Raw genomic sequence first — 7,281 nt, 5'->3', positions numbered from 1 at the left:
GGCTCCTCCCACTCCCCCATAATCTCTAATTAAGAACATGCTCTACAGCCTTGCCTAGAGTCCAGTATGATGGAGGTAATTGTTCAGTTGAGGTTCCCCCCTCTTAGACGACTCCAGCTTATATCAACTTGACATAAAACTAGCCAATGCATAATGGAAGAAGGAAGAGAAAGCAGAAAGAAAGTGAAAGATGATGGAGAAGATGAAAAGGGTATAAGTGGAACAGAAGTGGGGTGAAGGAAGGTGATGGGGGAAGAATATGAGTGGATTATGTCATGTGCATTATGAGATGTTATGACGAAACCCATTATGTGCTACTAGTATATGCTGATAAAATTTGAGAAAAGAATGCAGTTTACTTTTTAATATTTATTTAATTAATTTATTTTATGTATATGAGCACTCTATCTGCATGCACACTTGTGTGCCAGTAGAGGGTATCAGATCCTATTACAGGTGGTTGTGAGCCACCATGTGGTTGCTGGGAATTGAGCAAGCCAGTGCTCCTAACCACTGAGCCATCTCTGCAGCCACAAGAATGAAATTTAAATGGCACTTGAGCTAGTCACTAAGAGCAGGCTGGTGTGGGCAAGAGGCATTGCTCTCTCTGACCCATTCCTTCATGTTGCTATGTAAGTGTCCTTGTCATCTGTCTCTCATGGGACTATCAGGTCCTTGAGGGCAGGTGCCATGCCTGAATTATCTCAACAACAACAACAACAACAACAACAACAATAACTGAAGTAAATAAATAGTTACTGAGTTTCCTCATATGCTAGCCTTGTGCTAGCCATTCTGTGGGTATTACCTTATTAAAGTAGTGGCTCTCACTTTCCCAATGCTGTGATCCTTTAATACAGTTCCTCATGCTGTGGTGACCCCAACCATAAAATTATTCTCATTGCTACTTCATAACTGTAATTATGCTACTGTTACAAAGCATAATGCAAATATATGATATGCAGGATAGCTGATATGAAAGGGTTGAGGACTGGAGAGATGGCTCAGTGGTTAAGAGCCCCGACTGCCCTCCCAGAGGTCCTGAGTTCAATTCCCAACAACCACATGGTGGCTCACAACCATCTGTAATGGGATTTGATATGTCTAAAGACAACTACAGTGTACTCATACATATACAATAAATAAATCTTTGGATCAACAATATGAACTAACCAGTACCCACCAGAACTGTGTCTCTAGTTACATATGTAGCAGAGGATGGCCTAGTTGGCCATCAATGGGAGGAGAGGCCCTTGGTCTTGCGAAGATCATATGCCCCAGTACAGGGGAATGCCAGGACCAGGAAGCAGGAGTGGGTGGGTAGGGGAGCAGGTCGGGGGGAGGGTACAGGGGACTTTCGGGATAGCATTTGAAATGTAAATGAAGAAAATATCTAATAAAAAAAGAGAGGGTTGAGACCCACAGTTTGAGAACTGTGGGATTAAAGCCTCAACATATTTTATCAAAGGAGCTGTTATCATCAGTCCCATTGGCCTCTTAAGGGGGATAAACAGCTTGTCCACGAACACAGCCAGCACAGAGCAAATCCAGAACCTGATCCATCAAATCTTTGCTCTTCTTGGACCATGTGTTATTTTGCTTGTGTATCCAGTTGATGTTTAATAAGTATTTATTGAACAGGGAATTGCATACAACAAAAGAGGTTTTTTGGTTTTCAGAACAGAGAACTGGGAACAATTCTCCCTGAAGAGGTGGACCAAACTGAACATGAAAAGGGTCTACTTGATTTCCCAACACAGCTGGTTGACAGTAATGCCATTTTCTGTTCTACAAACAGCCATGTTTTATAGCAACACGAACACTCTTCTCCTTCTCTCCCTCCTCTCCTTCTCCCTCTTTTTTCCTCACCCCCTCTGTGTGTGTGTGTGTGTGTGTGTGTGTGTGTGTGTGTGCTAGTGATGACCCCCACCTCCAAGGGAACTCTGTCACCTTCCTGGGACTTCGTTTACAAACCGGAGTGACAATTTCTTTACACTTTCTTCTGGCAATGGGAGAAATATCATTTCCCCTTGAGAGATATAAACTCCACGTCAGACGCTCTGAAGAAGAGCAGAAAACAACCTTCATATTTAATATTTATTGAATCCTACTTAACCCAGCATTTGCCAACCCCTTTGCCTTACATAATAATGTTCATAACTAATTCCACACCTTTTCTTTTTTAATGTGGCTTGGTGCTTTTGAAGAGGCACTTTCTAACATCCTGTATGCTCAGGAGATAACCATGGGTGCTTTTGAAGAGGCACTTTCCAGTACCCTGTATGCTCAGGAGATAACCACGGGACGTGGCTTCCAGTTGTTCCTCAGGGAATCAAAGCTGCAACTGTGATTATGAAATCCTGAGATTTGTTAGAAAGGTTTAAAGGTTCGGCAATTTGCAGTTCATGGCTGTTTCCTGAAATGGACCACAGGGGGCGCTAGTGGACTGTCATAATGACTGCCACACTCAAGACTTGGCAAGGAAGGGCCAAGCCGGAGCCTTGGCAACTAGGGGCACTTGAGCGGATCCTTTCTCAACTGAATGGAAAGCTACTGAGAACTTGCTCCTATCCCTTTTGGGTTTCTGTTTCTTCTGGATGGGGTGGTGGTGGTGGTGGTGGTGGTGGTGGTGGTGGTGGTGGTGGTGGTGGAAGAAAGGGACAGAATTCAGAAAAGAAATATCTTTTGCCCTTTATCCTCAGAGATGGGGGGGGGGGGATCTCATAAAGCAAGACTTTTCATTTACATATCAGTGGCTTGTGCTCACTTTGAGCCAGCTGTGGTTGGCCATGGAAGGCCTTATTCTTTTCTTTATAAATTCTTTTATTATAAATTAAAAAGGAGGAAGCAGGATGTGGTATGCATGACTCTAAACCTGGCAGTCAGAAGGCTAGGGCAGTAAGATGGGGAATTCAAGTCTAGCCTGGGCTACATATTGCTATCCATACAGGGGAGAGACAGAAGTCTTTAGAATATACTTTTTTTAAATTAAAAAAAAAAACCCTTAATGTTCTATAACTTTGCTGCTTTTAATAATCTGGCAGGCTATAAGGGGCTTTGGTACAAAATGGACATACATATCTTTTTATCATCTTTGTCATGTGGCACATATTAATGAAAGCAGCCCAACTTAAACACAATTAACTCATGAAGTGACTTTCCCCCTTTTGGGTGCTAGGGACTGAACTCAGGGTCTTGTGTATACAGGCAAAGTCTCTACCAATAGCAGGCTATTGGTTTCTTTCTGTGTATGTCCTGTCTTCCCAACCAATACTCCCTGAATGTAAGAGCTCCATTTAGGAACACTCCTTCACAAAAGCCTTTTAAAAGCTTTTCCTCAGAAGAAAGTATAAATGGGAACTGGACGGTAGCCCACAGGCAGAGGCAGAGGCTATGTTCCCACAGAGATAGTCTGTATGTGGCTGGTCCAAACTTTTGAGTTTAGAGGATTTTCAACATTCAATTAACAGCATCATTTCTTTGTATATAGAAAGTGACCAAGGCTCTCAAGTGAGGCTGCTCAGTACCAGCCCTTCCAGGGCTCGAGGTTCTGATTCCTGTTCTTAAACAGGGTGCAACCTCCCAGTACTGCAATCGACCTAGTCCTGGGTGTTCCAGAGATTCCAGATGTTAATCTTCACCAGCAGCAAGGGGTGCGAAGCATCACATCACACCACACCAGGGCTCCACTACCTTGTGAAACAACTTGTTTGGACAATTTCATCTTTGTCCGAATGGGAGCAGAAGAGGAAGCCGACGCGGAACACCGAGCTCAGTTGAGGATCTCTGACCAGTCGCTACCCCGCTCCTCTCGCAGGGATGCTGGGAAGAACTTGGACGTGACAGAGGAGACAGTTTACACTCTTGGAAAGTTACTGGTGCCTTAGAATTCCAGGAAGTGCTGAATCATAGAGTCACAGACTAGGAAAAGCTTCATAAGGAAAAGATGAATTGAGGATCCGCCGAACACCTTCCATAAAGTGAATATTTTACTTCAGCCTCAGTCGCTCCGCTCTGGGTGAGGAAACTGAGAACCACAGTGGAGTAGAAACTTGGCCTCGGTTACTGAACCCGTAAGCTCGGATTTGGACTAGGTTGTCGAATGATGGAGTCATTGCTGGGAACTATTATTATATCAAGGGGTCCTATTTTCACTTTCTAGTTCCAACCGCAGGTGACGCAGCACACACTTGTGCGCGATGCCCTCGTCTTTCTTCAGAGCCTTCACTAATAGCAAAGTTCTCAAAGTCACTTGTGAATGTCAAGTTCTCCCTAGGATCTAACTGCAGTCCCTTCAGAGGCACTGCCCTCAGGGGACACGGAAAATGGCTGTAACAGTCCCAGCAGCAGCTTCCCTGACTGGGTTCCAAATTGCTTCTGTTAAAAGAATTGCCAATTCAAAACACATGCGCTGTCTTCAAGCTGGGCCCCACCCCAGATGCTCGACTTGTTTGAGCCCCTTTCAGGCTTAGCCTGGATACCAGTCCGAATCAAGCCTGGGGATCTAGACAGACAGCAATCAAAATGGAGAAAGGCTCCTCTTCCCCTCTCACACTCCAGCCAAACCTCAGCTGGGTCTGCTTTCTAAAGCATTTTCTAGGACTAACATTTTATGTAAACACACGAAGGGCCTCGTCCTGCCAGGGCTTTGCCAGGAATGAGAAAACACCATTTCTTACGTAGAGACTTTCACATTTTCTATGTCTCTTTCCTAATAGAAAAATCTAGTCCTTTAGAACAAACGTGCACACGATGACAAGACGTAAGGAGATACAGCCAATGGTGCAGTGGTTAGAATGGAAGAACAAATGAAAGCTTGTGGCAAATGTAGGGGATTTGGAAGCAAAAGATCTGTGTTTAAATATCAACAATGTCTCTTAGCAACTCTGTAATCCTTGGCTTGACTTCCCTGAGTATCAATTTTCTCCTCCGTGAAATAAAAGTAATAATACCTAACTCTCCAGGCATGGTGGTATGTGCCTTTAAGCCTAATGCTTGAGAGGCAGGAGGCAGAAGGATTATGAGTGCATGTTCTGGGCTACATAGCATGTTCCCAGCCAGCCCGCACTGTACAATAGGACTCTGCTTCAAAGTAGCAACAATAATAATGCTTAGCTAATCAGGTAAAGTTACTAAATGCTACATAAAAAATTGCATTTATTTACTGGTAACAAGGGAATAAACCTATGGCCCTGTCCTGTTTTGCTTTCTATGGCTGTGTAAAGGCCTGGTCAAAACCAATTTGGGTAGGAAAAGTATATTTCAGCTTATGTGACCTGACACTAGGGAACTCAGCGTAGAAAATCCAGGAAGGGGCCTGGAGGCAGGAACTGTAGCAAAAGTCATATCTCCCCACCCCCCATGGGTTGCTTAGCCTGCATCTTTTGTTTGTTTGTTTGTTTGTTCGTTCGTTTCAAGACAGGGTTTCTCTGCATAGCCTGACTGTCATGAAACTAGCTCTGTAGAGCAGACTGGTCTCAAACTCATAGAGATCCACCTGTCTCTGCCTCCCGAGTACTAGGAGGGCCCGTGAGTCACCACCTGGTCTAGCCTGTACTCTTATAAAACCTAGGACACACCTGCCCAGAGGTAGCACCTCTCACAGTGAATCATTTCAGTCATCCATCAAAGATGTGCCCCAAAGGCTTGTCCACTGGCTAATCGAATGGAGGAACTTTCTCAACCGAGATCCCCCCTCTCCTCAGATGCTTCTAGCTATATCAAGTTGACAAAAAGACCAACCAGTACAGCCCTTGTGCATGCTGAGCACATGCTCTGTCACTAAGATATATCTCCAGCTCAGTTTTTTAAAGGATATTACTATTATAACTATCGCTATTACTGGAGCAGTTAAAAAAAAGTATCAGACTTTGGAGAATAACCTTTTATCTTGCACCATTGAGGGAATATCTTTATATATTAAATAGATGCTGTTAAGAAAGTCCACATGGATTGAGTACCCACTACATACTGAGCTTTATATATCTTAAGTATTCTATGCTTTAGCTCATCGCTAGTCATCATAGAAGGCAATCGTGCTGTCTTTAGCACTCCCACTTTACAGAAGCGGAAAAGTGAGGCAAGGTCACCAAGCCCATTAGCTTCTAAGTTGTGGAATCTAGACAGTCTAACTACAGAATCCACACACCCTGTATCTGTGAGGACTCATTTATCTGAGACAGGGCCAAAACCAGCATGGCTGTTTCTTCTTTATACAGAGTCTAGAGGTGGACAGTTCAGGACGAGGGGTTCTACTACACTCAAGGTACCTGCTTTGTCCCATATATACATGAAAGTAGATTATAGAGCCTCAGCCACCATCCTTATAGCCCAAGAAGTAAGGGTGGAAAAGGGACGGGAGAGAAAGGGACAGATATATGTTGGTTTGTTACTAGTGTCTAGTCCTACATGTAGCCCTACACAACACCCATTGATCCCCAACGAACCCATTGATTACAGTAGCAAAGATCAATACAGACATTATTCTGCATGGCCTGTGGCCAGTTAGAAATGAGAGGATTTTTCTTGATGAAAGAGGGGGAGGATAACAAGAGGGTGTGTGTGTGTGTGTGAGCACTTCCTGTTCTTGCAGAAGACCTGGGTTTGGTTCACAGCACTCACATGGTGGCTCATATTTATCAGGTACCCAGTTGCATGGTGAATATTTTCTAAGTCCATACATTGCACCTATCTTTCAGCTCATCTCCTAGCCAAGGAAGTTGGGGACATGCCTTGAAATCTATAAATATCACTTTTACTTCCTCAATGATGGCATGAGATGAGAGCCACACCCAAGCTGTGCTAATGCATGGTTTGGGCCAAGACCAGAGCATTATTTCTTTCTCTGTTCTAACTATCCCCAGGCCTAGGCTGGGAAGCCTCTAGCCTCTGCACAATCTAATCTTCCAAGTTGACTAATTCAATCGAGGTTTCCTTGGCTTCTCACTGACTTGCTTGTCCCAGACTCATCCTACTTTGGCAATGTGTTCTAATCCTCTGGCTCCTTGTTCACTAGCTCATTCTCTGTTAACCTGTGCCTAGCTTGCTCTCTCTGCAACCTGTTTCTGTCAAGCTTTCCTGGCAAAACTGTCACATGCACACACCACTGATCCTTCTCTCTGTCTCTCTCTCTCTCTGCTCTTAAAAAGCCTCTCCTTCCTGTGCTGTTCTTGTGTGACTTAGGTGCATCCTATTTTTGATTCATTCTGTCAAATCTTTCTCTGATTCATCACTTTGTTTACCCCTCAATTAGACATCTCTTTCAAACATGGCTGCTTTCTC

The sequence above is a fragment of the Mus caroli genome, unplaced genomic scaffold (genome assembly GCF_978045245.1).
Source record: "Mus caroli unplaced genomic scaffold, Mus_caroli_1 scaffold_9, whole genome shotgun sequence".
Classification (NCBI taxonomy): domain Eukaryota; kingdom Metazoa; phylum Chordata; class Mammalia; order Rodentia; family Muridae; genus Mus; species Mus caroli.
The sequence above is the reverse complement of the archived record's forward strand: the minus strand, read 5'-3'. Positions refer to the sequence as shown.